Genomic DNA, 24197 nt, shown 5'->3' with positions numbered 1-24197 from the left:
CTATATAATATAAGGGAATAGAGCCATAGAAAATAAAAAGGGAACTATTCATTATCAAGAATGACCAATAACTATATAATATAAGGGAATAGAGCCATAGAAAATAAAAAGTGAAATATTCATTATCAAGAATGACCAATAACTATATAATATAAGGGAATAGAGCCATAGAAAATAAAAAGTGAAATATTCATTATCAAGAATGACCAATAACTATATAATATAAGGGAAAAGAGCCATAGAAAATAAAAAGTGAAATATTCATTATCAAGAATGACCAATAACTATATAATATAAGGGAATAGAGCCATAGAAAATAAAAAGTGAAATATTCATTATCAAGAATGACCAATAACTATATAATATAAGGGAATAGAGCCATAGAAAATAAAAAGGGAACTATTAATTATCAAGAATGACCAATAACTATATAATATAAGGGAATAGAGCCATAGAAAAAAAAAGTGAAATATTCATTATCAAGAATGACCAATAACTATATAATATAAGGGAATAGAGCCATAGAAAATAAAAAGTGAAATATTCATTATCAAGAATGACCAATAACTATATAATATAAGGGAATAGAGCCATAGAAAATAAAAAGTGAAATATTCATTATCAAGAATGACCAATAACTATATAATATAAGGGAAAAGAGCCATAGAAAATAAAAAGTGAAATATTCATTATCAAGAATGACCAATAACTATATAATATAAGGGAATAGAGCCATAGAAAATAAAAAGTGAAATATTCATTATCAAGAATGACCAATAACTATATAATATAAGGGAATAGAGCCATAGAAAATAAAAAGGGAACTATTCATTATCAAGAATGACCAATAACTATATAATATAAGGGAATAGAGCCATAGAAAAAAAAAAGTGAAATATTCATTATCAAGAATGACCAATAACTATATAATATAAGGGAATAGAGCCATAGAAAATAAAAAGTGAAATATTCATTATCAAGAATGACCAATAACTATATAATATAAGGGAATAGAGCCATAGAAAATAAAAAGGGAACTATTCATTATCAAGAATGACCAATAACTATATAATATAAGGGAAAAGAGCCATAGAAAATAAAAAGTGAAATATTCATTATCAAGAATGACCAATAACTATATAATATAAGGGAATAGAGCCATAGAAAATAAAAAGGGAACTATTCATTATCAAGAATGACCAATAACTATATAATATAAGGGAATAGAGCCATAGAAAAAAAAAAGTGAAATATTCATTATCAAGAATGACCAATAACTATATAATATAAGGGAATAGAGCCATAGAAAATAAAAAGTGAAATATTCATTATCAAGAATGACCAATAACTATATAATATAAGGGAATAGAGCCATAGAAAATAAAAAGGGAACTATTCATTATCAAGAATGACCAATAACTATATAATATAAGGGAAAAGAGCCATAGAAAATAAAAAGTGAAATATTCATTATCAAGAATGACCAATAACTATATAATATAAGGGAATAGAGCCATAGAAAATAAAAAGTGAAATATTCATTATCAAGAATGACCAATAACTATATAATATAAGGGAAAAGAGCCATAGAAAATAAAAAGTGAAATATTCATTATCAAGAATGACCAATAACTATATAATATAAGGGAATAGAGCCATAGAAAATAAAAAGTGAAATATTCATTATCAAGAATGACCAATAACTATATAATATAAGGGAATAGAGCCATAGAAAATAAAAAGGGAAATATTCATTATCAAGAATGACCAATAACTATATAATATAAGGGAATAGAGCCATAGAAAAAAAAAAGTGAAATATTCATTATCAAGAATGACCAATAACTATATAATATAAGGGAATAGAGCCATAGAAAATAAAAAGTGAAATATTCATTATCAAGAATGACCAATAACTATATAATATAAGGGAATAGAGCCATAGAAAATAAAAAGGGAACTATTCATTATCAAGAATGACCAATAACTATATAATATAAGGGAAAAGAGCCATAGAAAATAAAAAGTGAAATATTCATTATCAAGAATGACCAATAACTATATAATATAAGAGAATAGAGCCATAGAAAATAAAAAGTGAAATATTCATTATCAAGAATGACCAATAACTATATAATATAAGGGAATAGAGCCATAGAAAATAAAAAGGGAACTATTCATTATCAAGAATGACCAATAACTATATAATATAAGGGAATAGAGCCATAGAAAATAAAAAGTGAAATATTCATTATCAAGAATGACCAATAACTATATAATATAAGGGAATAGAGCCATAGAAAATAAAAAGGGAACTATTCATTATCAAGAATGACCAATAACTATATAATATAAGGGAATAGGGCAATAGAACATAAAAAGTGAAATATTCATTATCAAGAATGACCAATAACTATATAATATAAGGGAATAGAGCCATAGAAAATAAAAAGTGAAATATTCATTATCAAGAATGACCAATAACTATATAATATAAGGGAATAGAGCCATAGAAAATAAAAAGGGAACTATTCATTATCAAGAATGACCAATAACTATATAATATAAGGGAAAAGAGCCATAGAAAATAAAAAGTGAAATATTCATTATCAAGAATGACCAATAACTATATAATATAAGGGAATAGAGCCATAGAAAATAAAAAGTGAAATGTTCATTATCAAGAATGACCAATAACTATATAATATAAGGGAATAAGGCCATAGAAAATAAAAAGGGAACTATTCATTATCAAGAATGACCAATAACTATATAATATAAGGGAATAGAGCCATAGAAAATAAAAAGTGAAATATTCATTATCAAGAATGACCAATAACTATATAATATAAGGGAAAAGAGCGATAGAAAATAAAAAGGGAACTATTCATTATCAAGAATGACCAATAACTATATAATATAAGGGAATAGAGCCATAGAAAATAAAAAGTGAAATATTCATTATCAAGAATGACCAATAACTATATAATATAAGGGAATAGAGCCATAGAAAATAAAAAGGGAACTATTCATTATCAAGAATGACCAATAACTATATAATATAAGGGAAAAGAGCCATAGAAAATAAAAAGTGAAATATTCATTATCAAGAATGACCAATAACTATATAATGCAACAGAATAGGGCCATAGAAAATAAAAAGTGAAATATTCATTATCAAAAATGACCAATAACTATATAATATAAGGGAATAGAGCCATAGACAATAAATAGTGAAATATTCATTATCAAGAATGACCAATAACTATATAATACAAGGGAATAGGGCCATAGAAAATAAAAAGTGAAATATTCATTATCAAGAATGACCAATAACTATATAATATAAGGGAATAGAGCCATAGAAAATAAAAAGTGAAATATTCATTATCAAGAATGACCAATAACTATATAATACAAGGGAATAGGGCCATAGACAATAAAAAGTGAAATATTCATTATCAACAATGACCAATAACTATATAATACAAGGGAATAGGGCCACAGAAAATAAAAAGTGAAATATTCATTATCAAGAATGACCAATAACTATATAATATAAGGGAATAGAGCAACAGAAAATAAAAAGTGAAATATTCATTATCAACAATGACCAATAACTATATAATACAAGGGAATAGGGCCATAGAAAATAAAAAGTGAAATATTCATTATCAAGAATGACCAATAACTATATAATACAAGGGAATAGGGCCATAGAAAATAAAAAGTGAAATATTCATTATCAAGAATGACCAATAACTATATAATATAAGGGAAAAGAGCCATAGAAAATAAAAAGTGAAATATTCATTATCAAGAATGACCAATAACTATATAATACAAGGGAATAGAGCCAAACAAAATAAAAAGTGAAATATTCATTATCAAGAATGACCAATAACTATATAATATAAGTGAAAAAAGCCATAGAAAATAAAAAGTGAAATATTCATTATAAGAATGACCAATAACTATATAATACAAGGGAACAGGCCATAGAAAATAAAAAGTGAAATATTCATTATCAAGAATGACCAATAACTATATAATATAAGGGAAAAGAGCCATAGAAAATAAAAAGTGAAATATTCATTATCAAGAATGACCAATAACTATATAATACAAGGAAATAGGGCCATAGAAAATAAAAAGTGAAATATACATTATCAAAAATGACAATCAACTCTATAAGGGAAAAGAGCCATAGAAAATAAAAAGTGAAATATTCATTATCAAGAATGACCAATAACTATATAATACAAGGGAATAGAGCCAAAGAAAATAAAAAGTGAAATATTCATTATCAAGAATGACCAATAACTATATAATATAAGGGAAAAAAGCCATAGAAAATAAAAAGTGAAATATTCATTATCAAGAATGACCAATAACTATATAATACAAGGGAATAGGACCATAGAAAATAAAAAGTGAAATATTCATTATCAAGAATGACCAATAACTATATAATATAAGTGAAAAGAGCCATAGAAAATAAAAAGTGAAATATTCATTATCAAGAATGACCAATAACTATATAATACAAGGGAATAGAGCCATAGAAAATAAAAAGTGAAATATTCATTATCAAGAATGACCAATAACTATATAATATAAAGGAATAGAGCCATAGAAAATAAAAAGTGAAATATTCATTATCAAGAATGACAAATAACTATATAATATAAGGGAAAAGAGCCATAGAAAATAAAAAGTGAAATATTCATAATCAAGAATGACCAATAACTATATAATACAAGGGAATAGGGCCATAGAAAATAAAAACTGAAATATTCATTATCAAGAATGGCCAATAACTATATAATATAAGGGAATAGAGCCATAAAAAATAAAAAGTGAAATATTCATTATCAAGAATGACCAATAACTATATAATACAAGGGAATAGGGCCATAGAAAATAAAAAGTGAAATATTCATTATAAAGAATGACCAATAACTATATAATATAAGGGAATAGAGCCATAGAAAATAAAAAGTGAAATATTCATTATAAAGAATGACCAATAACTATATAATATAAGGGAATAGAGCCACAGAAAATTAAAAGTGAAATATTCATTATCAAGAATGACAAATAACTATATAATACAAGGGAATAGGGCCATAGAAAATAAAAAGTGAAATATTCATTATCAAGAATGACCAATAACTATATAATATAAGGGAAAAGAGCCATAGAAAATAAAAATTGAAATATTCATTATCAAGAATGACCAATAACTATATAATACAAGGGAATAGGGCCATAGAAAATAAAAAGTGAAATATTCATTATCAAGAATGACCAATAACTATATAATATAAGGGAATAGAGCCATAGAAAAAAAAAAGTGAAATATTCATTATCAAGAATGACCAATAACTATATAATACAAGGGAATAGGGCTATAGAAAATAAAAAGTGAAATATTCATTATCAAGAATGACCAATAACTATATAATATAAGGGAATAGAGCCATAGAAAATAAAAAGTGAAATATTCATTATCAAGAATGACCAATAACTATATAATACAAGGGAATAGGGCCACAGAAAAAAAAAGTGAAATATTCATTATCAAGAATGACCAAAAACTATATAATACAAGGGAATAGGGCCATAGAAAATAAAAAGTGAAATATTCATTATCAAGAATGACCAATAACTATATAATATAAGGGAAAAGAGCCATAGACAATAAAAAGTGAAATATTCATTATCAAGAATGACCAATAACTATATAATATAAGGGAAAAGAGCCATAGAAAATAAAAAGTGAAATATTCATTATCAAGAATGACCAATAACTATATAATATAAGGGAAAAGAGCCATAGAAAATAAAAAGTGAAATATTCATTATCAAGAATGACCAATAACTATATAATATAAGGGAAAAGAGCCATAGAAAATAAAAAGTGAAATATTCATTATCAAGAATGACCAATAACTATATAATACAAAGGAATAGAGCCAAAGAAAATAAAAAGTGAAATATTCATTATCAAGAATGACCAATAACTATATAATAAAAGGGAAAAGAGCCATAGAAAATAAAAAGTGAAATATTCATTATCAAGAATGACCAATAACTATATTATACAAGGGAATAGGGCCATAGAAAATAAAAAGTGAAATATTCATTATCAAGAATGACCAATAACTATATAATACAAGGGAAAAGAGCCATAGAAAATTAAAAGTGAAATATTCATTATCAAGAATGACCAATAACTATATAATACAAGGGAATAGAGCCAAAGAAAATAAAAAGTGAAATATTCATTATCAAGAATGACCAATAACTATATAATACAAGGGAATAGGGCCATAGAAAACAAAAAGTGAAATATTCATTATGAAGAATGACCAATAACTATATAATATAAGGGAAAAGAGCCATAGAAATTAAAAAGTGAAATATTCATTATCAAGAATGACCAATAACTATATAATATAAGGGAAAAGAGCCATAGAAAATAAAAAGTGAAATATTCATTATCAAGAATGACCAATAACTATATAACATAAGGGAAAAGAGCCATAGAAAATAAAAAGTGAAATATTCATTATCAAGAATGACCAATAACTATATAATACAAGGGAATAGGGCCATAGAAAATAAAAAGTGAAATATTCATTATCAAGAATGACCAATAACTATATAATATAAGGGAAAAGAGCCATAGAAAATAAAAATTGAAATATTCATTATCAAGAATGACCAATAACTATATAATACAAGGGAATAGGGCCATAGAAAATAAAAAGTGAAATATTCATTATCAAGAATGACCAATAACTATATAATATAAGGGAATAGGGCTATAGAAAATAAAAAGTGAAATATTCATTATCAAGAATGACCAATAACTATATAATATAAGGGAATAGAGCCATAGACAATAAAAAGTGAAATATTCATTATCAAGAATGACCAATAACAATATAATACAAGGGAATAGGGCCATAGAAAATAAAAAGTGAAATATTCATTATCAAGAATGACCAATAACAATACAATACAAGGGAATAGGGCCATAGAAAATAAAAAGTGAAATATTCATTATCAAGAATGACCAATAACTATATAATATAAGGGAATGGAGCCATAGACAATAAAAGTGAAATATTCGTTATCAAGAATGACCAATAACTATATAATACAAGGGAATAGGGCCATAGAAAATAAAAAGTGAAATATTCATTATCAAGAATGACCAATAACTATATAATATAAGGGAATAGAGCCATAGAAAATAAAAAGTGAAATATTCATTATCAAGAATGACCAATAACTATATAATACAAGGGAATAGGGCTATAGAAAATAAAAAGTGAAATATTCATTATCAAGAATGACCAATAACTATATAATATAAGGGAATAGAGCCATAGAAAATAAAAAGTGAAATATTCATTATCAAGAATGACCAATAACTATATAATACAAGGGAATAGGGCCACAGAAAAAAAAAGTGAAATATTCATTATCAAGAATGACCAAAAACTATATAATACAAGGGAATAGGGCCATAGAAAATAAAAAGTGAAATATTCATTATCAAGAATGACCAATAACTATATAATATAAGGGAAAAGAGCCATAGACAATAAAAAGTGAAATATTCATTATCAAGAATGACCAATAACTATATAATATAAGGGAAAAGAGCCATAGAAAATAAAAAGTGAAATATTCATTATCAAGAATGACCAATAACTATATAATATAAGGGAAAAGAGCCATAGACAATAAAAAGTGAAATATTCATTATCAAGAATGACCAATAACTATATAATATAAGGGAAAAGAGCCATAGAAAATAAAAAGTGAAATATTCATTATCAAGAATGACCAATAACTATATAATACAAAGGAATAGAGCCAAAGAAAATAAAAAGTAAAATATTCATAATCAAGAATGACCAATAACTATATAATAAAAGGGAAAAGAGCCATAGAAAATAAAAAGTGAAATATTCATTATCAAGAATGACCAATAACTATATTATACAAGGGAATAGGGCCATAGAAAATAAAAAGTGAAATATTCATTATCAAGAATGACCAATAACTATATAATACAAGGGAAAAGAGCCATAGAAAATTAAAAGTGAAATATTCATTATCAAGAATGACCAATAACTATATAATACAAGGGAATAGAGCCAAAGAAAATAAAAAGTGAAATATTCATTATCAAGAATGACCAATAACTATATAATACAAGGGAATAGGGCCATAGAAAATAAAAAGTGAAATATTCATTATGAAGAATGACCAATAACTATATAATATAAGGGAAAAGAGCCATAGAAAATAAAAAGTGAAATATTCATTATCAAGAATGACCAATAACTATATAATATAAGGGAAAAGAGCCATAGAAAATAAAAAGTGAAATATTCATTATCAAGAATGACCAATAACTATATAACATAAGGGAAAAGAGCCATAGAAAATAAAAAGTGAAATATTCATTATCAAGAATGACCAATAACTATATAATACAAGGGAATAGAGCCAAAGAAAATAAAAAGTGAAATATTCATTATCAAGAATGACCAATAACTATATAATATAAGGGAAAAGAGCCATAGAAAAAAAAAAGTGAAATATTAATCATCAAGAATGACCAATAACTATATAATACAAGGGAATAGGGCCATAGAAAATAAAAAGTGAAATATTCATTATCAAGAATGACCAATAACTATATAATATAAGGGAAAAGAGCAATAGAAAATAAAAAGTGAAATATTCATTATCAAGAATGACCAATAAATATATAATACAAGGGAATAGGGCCATAGAAAATAAAAAGTGAAATATTCATTATCAAGAATGACCAATAACTATATAATATAAGGGAAAAGAGCCATAGAAAATAAAAAGTGAAATATTCATTATCAAAAATGACCAATAACTATATAATCTAAGGGAATACGGCCATAGAAAATAAAAGTGAAATATTCATTATCAAGAATGACCAATAACTATATAATATAAGGGAATACGGCCATAGAAAATAAAAAGTGAAATATTCATTATCAAGAATGACCAATAACTATATAATATAAGGGAATACGGCCATAGAAAATAAAAAGTGAAATATTCATTATCAAGAATGACAAATAACTATATAATATAAGGGAATACGGCCATAGAAAATAAAAAGTGAAATATTCATTATCAAGAATGACCAATAACTATATAATATAAGGGAATAGGGCCATAGAAAATAAAAAGTGAAATATTCATTATCAAGAATGATCAATAACTATATAATATAAGGGAATACGGCCATAGAAAATAAAAAGTGAAATATTCATTATCAAGAATGACCAATAACTATATAATATAAGGGAATACGGCCATAGAAAATAAAAAGTGAAATATTCATTATCAAGAATGACCAATAACTATATAATATAAGGGAATACGGCCATAGAAAATAAAAAGTGAAATATTCATTATCAAGAATGACCAATAACTATATAATATAAGGGAATAGGGCCATAGAAAATAAAAAGTGAAATATTCATTTTCAAGAATGAAAAATAACTATATAATATAAGGGAATATTGCCATAGAAAATAAAAAGTGAAATATTCATTATCAAGAATGACCAATAACTATATAATATAAGGGAATACGGCCATAGAAAATAAAAAGTGAAATATTCATTATCAAGAATGACCAATAACTATATAATATAAGGGAATAGAGCCATAGAAAATAAAAAGTGAAATATTCATTATCAAGAATGACCAATAACTATATAATATAAGTGAAAAGAGCCATAGAAAATAAAAAGTGAAATATTCATTATCAAGAATGACCAATAACTATATAATATAAGGGAATACGGCCATAGAAAACAAACAGTGAAATATTCATTATCAAGAATGACCAATAACTATATAATATAAGTGAAAAGAGCCATAGAAAAAAAAAAGTGAAATATTCATTATCAAGAATGACCAATAACTATATAATATAAGGGAATAGGGCCATAGAAAATAAAAAGTAAAATATTCATTATCAAGAATGACCAATAACTATATAATACAAGGGAATAGAGCAATAGAAAATAAAAAGTGAAATATTCATTATCAAGAATGACCAATAACTATATAATATAAGGGAATAGAGCCATAGAAAATAAAAATTGAAATATTCATTATCAAGAATGACCAATAACTATATAATATAAGGGAACAGGGCCATAGAAAATAAAAAGTGGAATATTCATTATCAAGAATGACCAATAACTATATAATATAAGTGAAAAGAGCCATAGAAAATAAAAAGTGAAATATTCATTATCGAGAATGACCAATAACTATATAATATAAGGGAATAGGGCAATAGAACATAAAAAGTGAAATATTCATTATCAAGAATGACCAATAACTATATAATATAAGGGAATAGGGCAATAGAACATAAAAAGTGAAATATTCATTATCAAGAATGACCAATAACTATATAATATAAGGGAATAGGGCAATAGAACATAAAAAGTGAAATATTCATTATCAAGAATGACCAATAACTATATAATATAAGGGAATAGCGCAATAGAACATAAAAAGTGAAATATTCATTATCAAGAATGACCAATAACTATATAATATAAGGGAATAGGGCAATAGAACATAAAAAGTGAAATATTCATTATCAAGAATGACCAATAACTATATAATATAAGTGAAAAGAGCCATAGAAAAGAAAAAGTGAAATATTCATTATCAAGAATGACCAATAACTATATAATATAAGGGAATAGGGCAATAGAACATAAAAAGTGAAATATTCATTATCAAGAATGACCAATAACTATATAATATAAGGGAATAGGGCAATAGAACATAAAAAGTGAAATATTCATTATCAAGAATGACCAATAACTATATAATATAAGGGAATAGGGCAATAGAACATAAAAAGTGAAATATTCATTATCAAGAATGACCAATAACTATATAATATAAGGGAAAAGAGCCATAGAAAATAAAAAGTGAAATATTCATTATCAAGAATTACCAATAACTATATTATACAAGGGAATACGGCCATAGAAAATAAAAAGTGAAATATTCATTATCAAGAATGACCAATAACTATATAATACAAGGGAAAAGAGCCATAGAAAATAAAAAGTGAAATATTCATTATCAAGAATGACCAATAACTATATAATACAAGGGAATAGGGCCATAGAAAATAAAAAGTGAAATATTCATTATCAAGAATGACCAATAACTATATAATACAAGGGAATAGGGCCATAGAAAATAAAAAGTGAAATATTCATTATCAAGAATGACTAATAACTATATAATATAAGGGAAAAGAGCCATAGAAAATAAAAAGTGAAATATTCATTATCAAGAATGACCAATAACTATATAATATAAGGGAAAAGAGCCATAGAAAATAAAAAGTGAAATATTCATTATCAAGAATGACCAATAACTATATAATATAAGGGAAAAGAGCCATAGAAAATAAAAAGTGAAATATTCATTATCAAGAATGACCAATAACTATATAATACAAGAGAATAGAGCCAAAGAAAATAAAAAGTGAAACATTCATTATCAAGAATGACCAATAACTATATAATATAAGGGAAAAGAGCCAGAGAAAAAAAAAAGTGAAATATTCATCATCAAGAATGACCAATAACTATATAATATAAGGGAATACGGCCATAGAAAATAAAAAGTGAAATATTCATTATCAAGAATGACCAATAACTATATAATATAAGGGAATACGTCATAGAAAATAAAAAGTGAAATATTCATTATCAAGAATGACCAATAACTATATAATATAAGGGAATAGGGCCATAGAAAATAAAAAGTGAAATATTCATTATCAAGAATGACCAATAACTATATAATATAAGGGAATACGGCCATAGAAAATAAAAAGTGAAATATTCATTATCAAGAATGACCAATAACTATATAATACAAGGGAATACGGCCATAGAAAATAAAAAGTGAAATATTCATTATCAAGAATGACCAATAACTATATAATATAAGGGAATACGGCCATAGAAAATAAAAAGTGAAATATTCATTATCAAGAATGACCAATAACTATATAATATAAGGGAATACGGCCATAGAAAATAAAAAGTGAAATATTCATTATCAAGAATGACCAATAACTATATAATATAAGGGAATACGGCCATAGAAAATAAAAAGTGAAATATTCATTATCAAGAATGACCAATAACTATATAATATAAGGGAATACGGCCATAGAAAATAAAAAGTGAAATATTCATTATCAAGAATGACCAATAACTATATAATATAAGGGAATAGGGCCATAGAAAATAAAAAGTGAAATATTCATTATCAAGAATGACAAATAACTATATAATATAAGGGAATACGGCCATAGAAAATAAAAAGTGAAATATTCATTATCAAGAATGACCAATAACTATATAATATAAGGGAATACGGCCATAGAAAATAAAAAGTGAAATATTCATTATCAAGAATGACCAATAACTATATAATATAAGGGAATAGGGCCATAGAAAATAAAAAGTGAAATATTCATTATCAAGAATGACCAATAACTATAAAATACAAGGGAATAGAGCCATAGAAAATAAAAAGTGAAATATTCATTATCAAGAATGACCAATAACTATATAATATAAGGGAATAGAGCCATAGAAAATAAAAAGTGAAATATTCATTATCAAGAATGACCAATAACTATATAATATAAGGGAATAGGGCCATAGAAAATAAAAAGTGAAATATTCATTATCAAGAATGACCAATAACTATATAATATAAGTGAAAAGAGCCATAGAAAATAAAAAGTGAAATATTCATTATCAAGAATGACCAATAACTATATAATACAAGGGAATAGGGCCATAGAAAATAAAAAGTGAAATATTCATTATCAAGAATGACCAATAACTATATAATATATGTGAAAAGAGCCATAGAAAATAAAAAGTGAAATATTCATTATCAAGAATGACCAATAACTATATAATATAAGGGAATGGAGCCATAGACAATAAAAGTGAAATATTCATTATCAAGAATGACCAATAACTATATAATACAAGGGAATAGGGCCATAGAAAATAAAAAGTGAAATATTCATTATCAAGAATGACCAATAACTATATAATATAAGGGAATAGAGCCATAGAAAATAAAAAGTGAAATATTCATTATCAAGAATGACCAATAACTATATAATACAAGGGAATAGGGCTATAGAAAATAAAAAGTGAAATATTCATTATCAAGAATGACCAATAACTATATAATATAAGGGAATAGAGCCATAGAAAATAAAAAGTGAAATATTCATTATCAAGAATGACCAATAACTATATAATACAAGGGAATAGGGCCACAGAAAAAAAAAAGTGAAATATTCATTATCAAGAATGACCAAAAACTATATAATACAAGGGAATAGGGCCATAGAAAATAAAAAGTGAAATATTCATTATCAAGAATGACCAATAACTATATATCTTAAGGGAAAAGAGCCATAGACAATAAAAAGTGAAATATTCATTATCAAGAATGACCAATAACTATATAATATAAGAGAAAAGAGCCATAGAAAATAAAAAGTGAAATATTCATTATCAAGAATGACCAATAACTATATAATATAAGGGAAAAGAGCCATAGAAAATAAAAAGTGAAATATTCATTATCAAGAATGACCAATAACTATATAATATAAGGGAAAAGAGCCATAGAAAATAAAAAGTGAAATATTCATTATCAAGAATGACCAATAACTATATAATACAAGGGAATAGAGCCAAAGAAAATAAAAAGTGAAATATTCATTATCAAGAATGACCAATAACTATATAATATAAGGGAAAAGAGCCATAGAAAAAAAAAAGTGAAATATTAATCATCAAGAATGACCAATAACTATATAATACAAGGGAATAGGGCCATAGAAAATAAAAAGTGAAATATTCATTATCAAGAATGACCAATAACTATATAATATAAGGGAAAAGAGCAATAGAAAATAAAAAGTGAAATATTCATTATCAAGAATGACCAATAAATATATAATACAAGGGAATAGGGCCATAGAAAATAAAAAGTGAAATATTCATTATCAAGAATGACCAATAACTATATAATATAAGGGAAAAGAGCCATAGAAAATAAAAAGTGAAATATTCATTATCAAAAATGACCAATAACTATATAATCTAAGGGAATACGGCCATAGAAAATAAAAGTGAAATATTCATTATCAAGAATGACCAATAACTATATAATATAAGGGAATACGGCCATAGAAAATAAAAAGTGAAATATTCATTATCAAGAATGACCAATAACTATATAATATAAGGGAATACGGCCATAGAAAATAAAAAGTGAAATATTCATTATCAAGAATGACAAATAACTATATAATATAAGGGAATACGGCCATAGAAAATAAAAAGTGAAATATTCATTATCAAGAATGACCAATAACTATATAATATAAGGGAATAGGGCCATAGAAAATAAAAAGTGAAATATTCATTATCAAGAATGATCAATAACTATATAATATAAGGGAATACGGCCATAGAAAATAAAAAGTGAAATATTCATTATCAAGAATGACCAATAACTATATAATATAAGGGAATAGGGCCATAGAAAATAAAAAGTGAAATATTCATTTTCAAGAATGAAAAATAACTATATAATATAAGGGAATATTGCCATAGAAAATAAAAAGTGAAATATTCATTATCAAGAATGACCAATAACTATATAATATAAGGGAATACGGCCATAGAAAATAAAAAGTGAAATATTCATTATCAAGAATGACCAATAACTATATAATATAAGGGAATAGAGCCATAGAAAATAAAAAGTGAAATATTCATTATCAAGAATGACCAATAACTATATAATATAAGTGAAAAGAGCCATAGAAAATAAAAAGTGAAATATTCATTATCAAGAATGACCAATAACTATATAATATAAGGGAATACGGCCATAGAAAACAAACAGTGAAATATTCATTATCAAGAATGACCAATAACTATATAATATAAGTGAAAAGAGCCATAGAAAAAAAAAAGTGAAATATTCATTATCAAGAATGACCAATAACTATATAATATAAGGGAATAGGGCCATAGAAAATAAAAAGTAAAATATTCATTATCAAGAATGACCAATAACTATATAATACAAGGGAATAGAGCAATAGAAAATAAAAAGTGAAATATTCATTATCAAGAATGACCAATAACTATATAATATAAGGGAATAGAGCCATAGAAAATAAAAATTGAAATATTCATTATCAAGAATGACCGATAACTATATAATATAAGGGAACAGGGCCATAGAAAATAAAAAGTGGAATATTCATTATCAAGAATGACCAATAACTATATAATATAAGTGAAAAGAGCCATAGAAAATAAAAAGTGAAATATTCATTATCGAGAATGACCAATAACTATATAATATAAGGGAATAGGGCAATAGAACATAAAAAGTGAAATATTCATTATCAAGAATGACCAATAACTATATAATATAAGGGAATAGGGCAATAGAACATAAAAAGTGAAATATTCATTATCAAGAATGACCAATAACTATATAATATAAGGGAATAGGGCAATAGAACATAAAAAGTGAAATATTCATTATCAAGAATGACCAATAACTATATAATATAAGGGAATAGCGCAATAGAACATAAAAAGTGAAATATTCATTATCAAGAATGACCAATAACTATATAATATAAGGGAATAGGGCAATAGAACATAAAAAGTGAAATATTCATTATCAAGAATGACCAATAACTATATAATATAAGTGAAAAGAGCCATAGAAAAGAAAAAGTGAAATATTCATTATCAAGAATGACCAATAACTATATAATATAAGGGAATAGGGCAATAGAACATAAAAAGTGAAATATTCATTATCAAGAATGACCAATAACTATATAATATAAGGGAATAGGGCAATAGAACATAAAAAGTGAAATATTCATTATCAAGAATGACCAATAACTATATAATATAAGGGAATAGGGCAATAGAACATAAAAAGTGAAATATTCATTATCAAGAATGACCAATAACTATATAATATAAGGGAAAAGAGCCATAGAAAATAAAAAGTGAAATATTCATTATCAAGAATTACCAATAACTATATTATACAAGGGAATACGGCCATAGAAAATAAAAAGTGAAATATTCATTATCAAGAATGACCAATAACTATATAATACAAGGGAAAAGAGCCATAGAAAATAAAAAGTGAAATATTCATTATCAAGAATGACCAATAACTATATAATACAAGGGAATAGGGCCATAGAAAATAAAAAGTGAAATATTCATTATCAAGAATGACCAATAACTATATAATACAAGGGAATAGGGCCATAGAAAATAAAAAGTGAAATATTCATTATCAAGAATGACTAATAACTATATAATATAAGGGAAAAGAGCCATAGAAAATAAAAAGTGAAATATTCATTATCAAGAATGACCAATAACTATATAATATAAGGGAAAAGAGCCATAGAAAATAAAAAGTGAAATATTCATTATCAAGAATGACCAATAACTATATAATATAAGGGAAAAGAGCCATAGAAAATAAAAAGTGAAATATTCATTATCAAGAATGACCAATAACTATATAATACAAGAGAATAGAGCCAAAGAAAATAAAAAGTGAAACATTCATTATCAAGAATGACCAATAACTATATAATATAAGGGAAAAGAGCCAGAGAAAAAAAAAGTGAAATATTCATCATCAAGAATGACCAATAACTATATAATATAAGGGAATACGGCCATAGAAAATAAAAAGTGAAATATTCATTATCAAGAATGACCAATAACTATATAATATAAGGGAATACGTCATAGAAAATAAAAAGTGAAATATTCATTATCAAGAATGACCAATAACTATATAATATAAGGGAATAGGGCCATAGAAAATAAAAAGTGAAATATTCATTATCAAGAATGACCAATAACTATATAATATAAGGGAATACGGCCATAGAAAATAAAAAGTGAAATATTCATTATCAAGAATGACCAATAACTATATAATACAAGGGAATACGGCCATAGAAAATAAAAAGTGAAATATTCATTATCAAGAATGACCAATAACTATATAATATAAGGGAATACGGCCATAGAAAATAAAAAGTGAAATATTCATTATCAAGAATGACCAATAACTATATAATATAAGGGAATACGGCCATAGAAAATAAAAAGTGAAATATTCATTATCAAGAATGACCAATAACTATATAATATAAGGGAATACGGCCATAGAAAATAAAAAGTGAAATATTCATTATCAAGAATGACCAATAACTATATAATATAAGGGAATACGGCCATAGAAAATAAAAAGTGAAATATTCATTATCAAGAATGACCAATAACTATATAATATAAGGGAATAGGGCCATAGAAAATAAAAAGTGAAATATTCATTATCAAGAATGACAAATAACTATATAATATAAGGGAATACGGCCATAGAAAATAAAAAGTGAAATATTCATTATCAAGAATGACCAATAACTATATAATATAAGGGAATACGGCCATAGAAAATAAAAAGTGAAATATTCATTATCAAGAATGACCAATAACTATATAATATAAGGGAATAGGGCCATAGAAAATAAAAAGTGAAATATTCATTATCAAGAATGACCAATAACTATAAAATACAAGGGAATAGAGCCATAGAAAATAAAAAGTGAAATATTCATTATCAAGAATGACCAATAACTATATAATATAAGGGAATAGAGCCATAGAAAATAAAAAGTGAAATATTCATTATCAAGAATGACCAATAACTATATAATATAAGGGAATAGGGCCATAGAAAATAAAAAGTGAAATATTCATTATCAAGAATGACCAATAACTATATAATATAAGTGAAAAGAGCCATAGAAAATAAAAAGTGAAATATTCATTATCAAGAATGACCAATAACTATATAATACAAGGGAATAGGGCCATAGAAAATAAAAAGTGAAATATTCATTATCAAGAATGACCAATAACTATATAATATATGTGAAAAGAGCCATAGAAAATAAAAAGTGAAATATTCATTATCAAGAATGACCAATAACTATATAATATAAGGGAATGGAGCCATAGACAATAAAAGTGAAATATTCATTATCAAGAATGACCAATAACTATATAATACAAGGGAATAGGGCCATAGAAAATAAAAAGTGAAATATTCATTATCAAGAATGACCAATAACTATATAATATAAGGGAATAGAGCCATAGAAAATAAAAAGTGAAATATTCATTATCAAGAATGACCAATAACTATATAATACAAGGGAATAGGGCTATAGAAAATAAAAAGTGAAATATTCATTATCAAGAATGACCAATAACTATATAATATAAGGGAATAGAGCCATAGAAAATAAAAAGTGAAATATTCATTATCAAGAATGACCAATAACTATATAATACAAGGGAATAGGGCCACAGAAAAAAAAAAGTGAAATATTCATTATCAAGAATGACCAAAAACTATATAATACAAGGGAATAGGGCCATAGAAAATAAAAAGTGAAATATTCATTATCAAGAATGACCAATAACTATATATCTTAAGGGAAAAGAGCCATAGACAATAAAAAGTGAAATATTCATTATCAAGAATGACCAATAACTATATAATATAAGAGAAAAGAGCCATAGAAAATAAAAAGTGAAATATTCATTATCAAGAATGACCAATAACTATATAATATAAGGGAAAAGAGCCATAGAAAATAAAAAGTGAAATATTCATTATCAAGAATGACCAATAACTATATAATATAAGGGAAAAGAGCCATAGAAAATAAAAAGTGAAATATTCATTATCAAGAATGACCAATAACTATATAATACAAGGGAATAGAGCCAAAGAAAATAAAAAGTGAAATATTCATTATCAAGAATGACCAATAACTATATAATATAAGGGAAAAGAGCCATAGAAAATAAAAAGTGAAATATTCATTATCAAGAATGACCAATAACTATATTATACAAGGGAATACGGCCATAGAAAATAAAAAGTGAAATATTCATTATCAAGAATGACCAATAACTATATAATACAAGGGAAAAGAGCCATAGAAAATAAAAAGTGAAATATTCATTATCAAGAATGACCAATAACTATAAAATACAAGGGAATAGAGCCAAAGAAAATAAAAAGTGAAATATTCATTATCAAGAATGACCAATAACTATATAATACAAGGGAATAGGGCCATAGAAAATAAAAAGTGAAATATTCATTATCAAGAATGACCAATAACTATATAATATAAGGGAAAAGAGCCATAGAAAATAAAAAGAGAAATATTCATTATCAAGAATGACCAATAACTATATAATATAAGGGAAAAGAGCCATAGAAAATAAAAAGTGAAATATTCATTATCAAGAATGACCAATAACTATATAATATAAGGGAAAAGAGCCATAGAAAAAAAAAAGTGAAATATTCATCATCAAGAATGACCAATAACTATATAATACAAGGGAATAGGGCCATAGAAAAAAAAAAGTGAAATATTCATTATCAAGAATGACCAATAACTATATAATATAAGTGAAAAGAGCAATAGAAAATAAAAAGTGAAATATTCATTATCAAGAATGACCAATAACTATATAATACAAGGGAATAGGGCCATAGAAAATAAAAAGTGAAATATTCATTATCAAGAATGACCAATAACTATATAATATAAGGGAAAAGAGCCATAGAAAAAAAAAAGTGAAATATTAATTATCAAGAATGACCAATAACTATATAATCTAAGGGAATACGGCCATAGAAAATAAAAGTGAAATATTCATTATCAAGAATGACCAATAACTATATAATATAAGGGAATACGGCCATAGAAAATAAAAAGTGAAATATTCATTATCAAGAATGACCAATAACTATATAATATAAGGGAATACGTCATAGAAAACAAAAAGTGAAATATTCATTATCAAGAATGACCAATAACTATATAATATAAGGGAATAGGGCCATAGAAAATAAAAAGTGAAATATTCATTATCAAGAATGACCAATAACTATATAATATAAGGGAATACGGCCATAGAAAATAAAAAGTGAAATATTCATTATCAAGAATGACCAATAACTATATAATATAAGGGAATACGGCCATAGAAAATAAAAAGTTAAATATTCATTATCAAGAATGACCAATAACTATATAATATAAGGGAAAAGAGCCATAGAAAATAAAAAGTGAAATATTCATTATCAAGAATGACCAATAACTATATAATATAAGGGAAAAGAGCCATAGAAAATAAAAAGTGAAATATTCATTATCAAGAATGACCAATAACTATATAATATAAGGGAAAAGAGCCATAGAAAATAAAAAGTGAAATATTCATTATCAAGAATGACCAATAACTATATAATATAAGGGAAAACAGCCATAGAAAATAAAAAGTGAAATATTCATTATCAAGAATGACCAATAACTATATAATACAAGGGAATAGAGCCAAAGAAAATAAAAAGTGAAATATTCATTATCAAGAATGACCAATAACTATATAATATAAGGGAAAAGAGCCATAGAAAATAAAAAGTGAAATATTCATTATCAAGAATGACCAATAACTATATTATACAAGGGAATACGGCCATAGAAAATAAAAAGTGAAATATTCATTATCAAGAATGACCAATAACTATATAATACAAGGGAAAAGAGCCATAGAAAATAAAAAGTGAAATATTCATTATCAAGAATGACCAATAACTATATAATAGAAGGGAATAGAGCCAAAGAAAATAAAAAGTGAAATATTCATTATCAAGAATGACCAATAACTATATAATACAAGGGAATAGGGCCATAGAAAATAAAAAGTGAAATATTCATTATGAAGAATGACCAATAACTATATAATATAAGGGAAAAGAGCCATAGAAAATAAAAAGTGAAATATTCATTATCAAGAATGACCAATAACTATATAATATAAGGGAATACGGCCATAGAAAATAAAAAGTGAAATATTCATTATCAAGAATGACCAATAACTATATAATACAAGGGAATAGAGCCAAAGAAAATAAAAAGTGAAATATTCATTATCAAGAATGACCAATAACTATATAATATAAGGGAAAAGAGCCATAGAAAAAAAAAAGTGAAATATTCATTATCAAGAATGACCAATAACTATATAATACAAGGGAATAGGGCCATAGAAAATAAAAAGTGAAATATTCATTATCAAGAATGACCAATAACTATATAATATAAGGGAAAAGAGCAATAGAAAATAAAAAGTGAAATATTCCTTATCAAGAATGACCAATAACTATATAATATAAGGGAAAAGAGCCATAGAAAATAAAAAGTGAAATATTCATTATCAAGAATGACCAATAACTATATAATCTAAGGGAATACGGCCATAGAAAATAAAAGTGAAATATTCATTATCAAGAATGACCAATAACTATATAATATAAGGGAATAGGGCCATAGAAAATAAAAAGTGAAATATTCATTATCAAGAATGACCAATAACTATATAATATAAGGGAATACGTCATAGAAAATAAAAAGTGAAATATTCATTATCAAGAATGACCAATAACTATATAATATAAGGGAATAGGGCCATAGAAAATAAAAAGTGAAATATTCATTATCAAGAATGACCAATAACTATATAATATAAGGGAATACGGCCATAGAAAATAAAAAGTGATATATTCATTATCAAGAATGACCAATAACTATATAATATAAGGGAATACGGCCATAGAAAATAAAAAGTGAAATATTCATTATCAAGAATGACCAATAACTATATAATATAAGGGAATACGGCCATAGAAAATAAAAAGTGAAATATTTATTATCAAGAATGACCAATAACTATATAATATAAGGGAATACGGCCATAGAAAATAAAAAGTGAAATATTCATTATCAAGAATGATCAATAACTATATAATATAAGGGAATACGGCCATAGAAAATAAAAAGTGAAATATTCATTATCAAGAATGACAAATAACTATATAATATAAGGGAATACGGCCATAGAAAATAATAAGTTAAATATTCATTATCAAGAATGACCAATAACTATATAATATAAGGGAATACGGCCATAGAAAATAAAAAGTGAAATATTCATTATCAAGAATGACCAATAACTATATAATATAAGGGAATAGAGCCATAGAAAATAAAAAGTGAAATATTCATTATCAAGAATGACCAATAACTATATAATATAAGGGAATAGGGCCATAGAAAATAAAAAGTGAAATATTCATTATCAAGAATGACCAATAACTATATAATATAAGTGAAAAGAGCCATAGAAAATAAAAAGTGAAATATTCATTATCAAGAATGACCAATAACTATATAATATAAGGGAATACGGCCATAGAAAATAAAAAGTGAAATATTCATTATCAAGAATGACCAATAACTATATAATATAAGTGAAAAGAGCCATAGAAAATAAAGTGAAATATTCATTATCAAGAATGACCAATAACTATATAATATAAGGGAATACGGCCATAGAAAACAAACAGTGAAATATTCATTATCAAGAATGACCAATAACTATATAATATAAGTGAAAAGAGCCATAGAAAAAAAAAAGTGAAATATTCATTATCAAGAATGACCAATAACTATATAATACAAGGGAATAGGGCATTAGAAAATAAAAAGTAAAATATTCATTATCAAGAATGACCAATAACTATATAATACAAGGGAATAGAGCCATAGAAAATAAAAAGTGAAATATTCATTATCAAGAATGACCAATAACTATATAATATAAGGGAAAAGAGCCATAGAAAATAAAAAGTGAAATATTCATTATCAAGAATGACCAATAACTATATAATATAAGGGAACAGGGCAATAGAACATAAAAAGTGGAATATTCATTATCAAGAATGACCAATAACTATATAATATAAGGGAATAGGGCAATAGAACATAAAAAGTGAAATATTCATTATCAAGAATGACCAATAACTATATAATATAAGGGAATAGGGCAATAGAACATAAAAAGTGAAATATTCATTATCAAGAATGACCAATAACTATATAATATAAGGGAATAGGGCAATAGAACATAAAAAGTGAAATATTCATTATCAAGAATGACCAATAACTATATAATATAAGGGAATAGCGCAATAGAACATAAAAAGTGAAATATTCATTATCAAGAATGACCAATAACTATATAATATAAGGGAATAGGGCAATAGAACATAAAAAGTGAAATATTCATTATCAAGAATGACCAATAACTATATAATATAAGTGAAAAGAGCCATAGAAAATAAAAAGTGAAATATTCATTATCAAGAATGACCAATAACTATATAATATAAGGGAATAGGGCAATAGAACATAAAAAGTGAAATATTCATTTTCAAGAATGACCAATAACTATATAATATAAGGGAATAGGGCAATAGAACATAAAAAGTGAAATATTCATTATCAAGAATGACATATAACTATATAATATAAGGGAAGAGGGCAATAGAACATAAAAAGGGAAATATTCATTATCAAGAATGACCAATAACTATATAATATAAGGGAAAAGAGCAATAGAAAATAAAAAGTGAAATATTCATTATCAAGAATTACCAATAACTATATTATACAAGGGAATACGGCCATAGAAAATAAAAAGTGAAATATTCATTATCAAGAATGACCAATAACTATATAATACAAGGGAAAAGAGCCATAGAAAATAAAAAGTGAAATATTCATTATCAAGAATGACCAATAACTTTATAATACAAGGGAATAGAGCCATAGAAAATAAAAAGTGAAATATTCATTATCAAGAATGACCAATAACTATATAATACAAGGGAATAGGGCCATAGAAAATAAAAAGTGAAATATTCATTATCAAGAATGACTAATAACTATATAATATAAGGGAAAAGAGCCATAGAAAATAAAAAGTGAAATATTCATTATCAAGAATGACCAATAACTGTATAATA

The sequence above is a fragment of the Euprymna scolopes genome, chromosome 13 (assembly GCF_053919585.1).
Source record: "Euprymna scolopes isolate OS-2025 chromosome 13, ASM5391958v1, whole genome shotgun sequence".
NCBI lineage: Eukaryota > Metazoa > Mollusca > Cephalopoda > Sepiida > Sepiolidae > Euprymna > Euprymna scolopes.
This window is presented reverse-complemented; position numbering follows the sequence as displayed.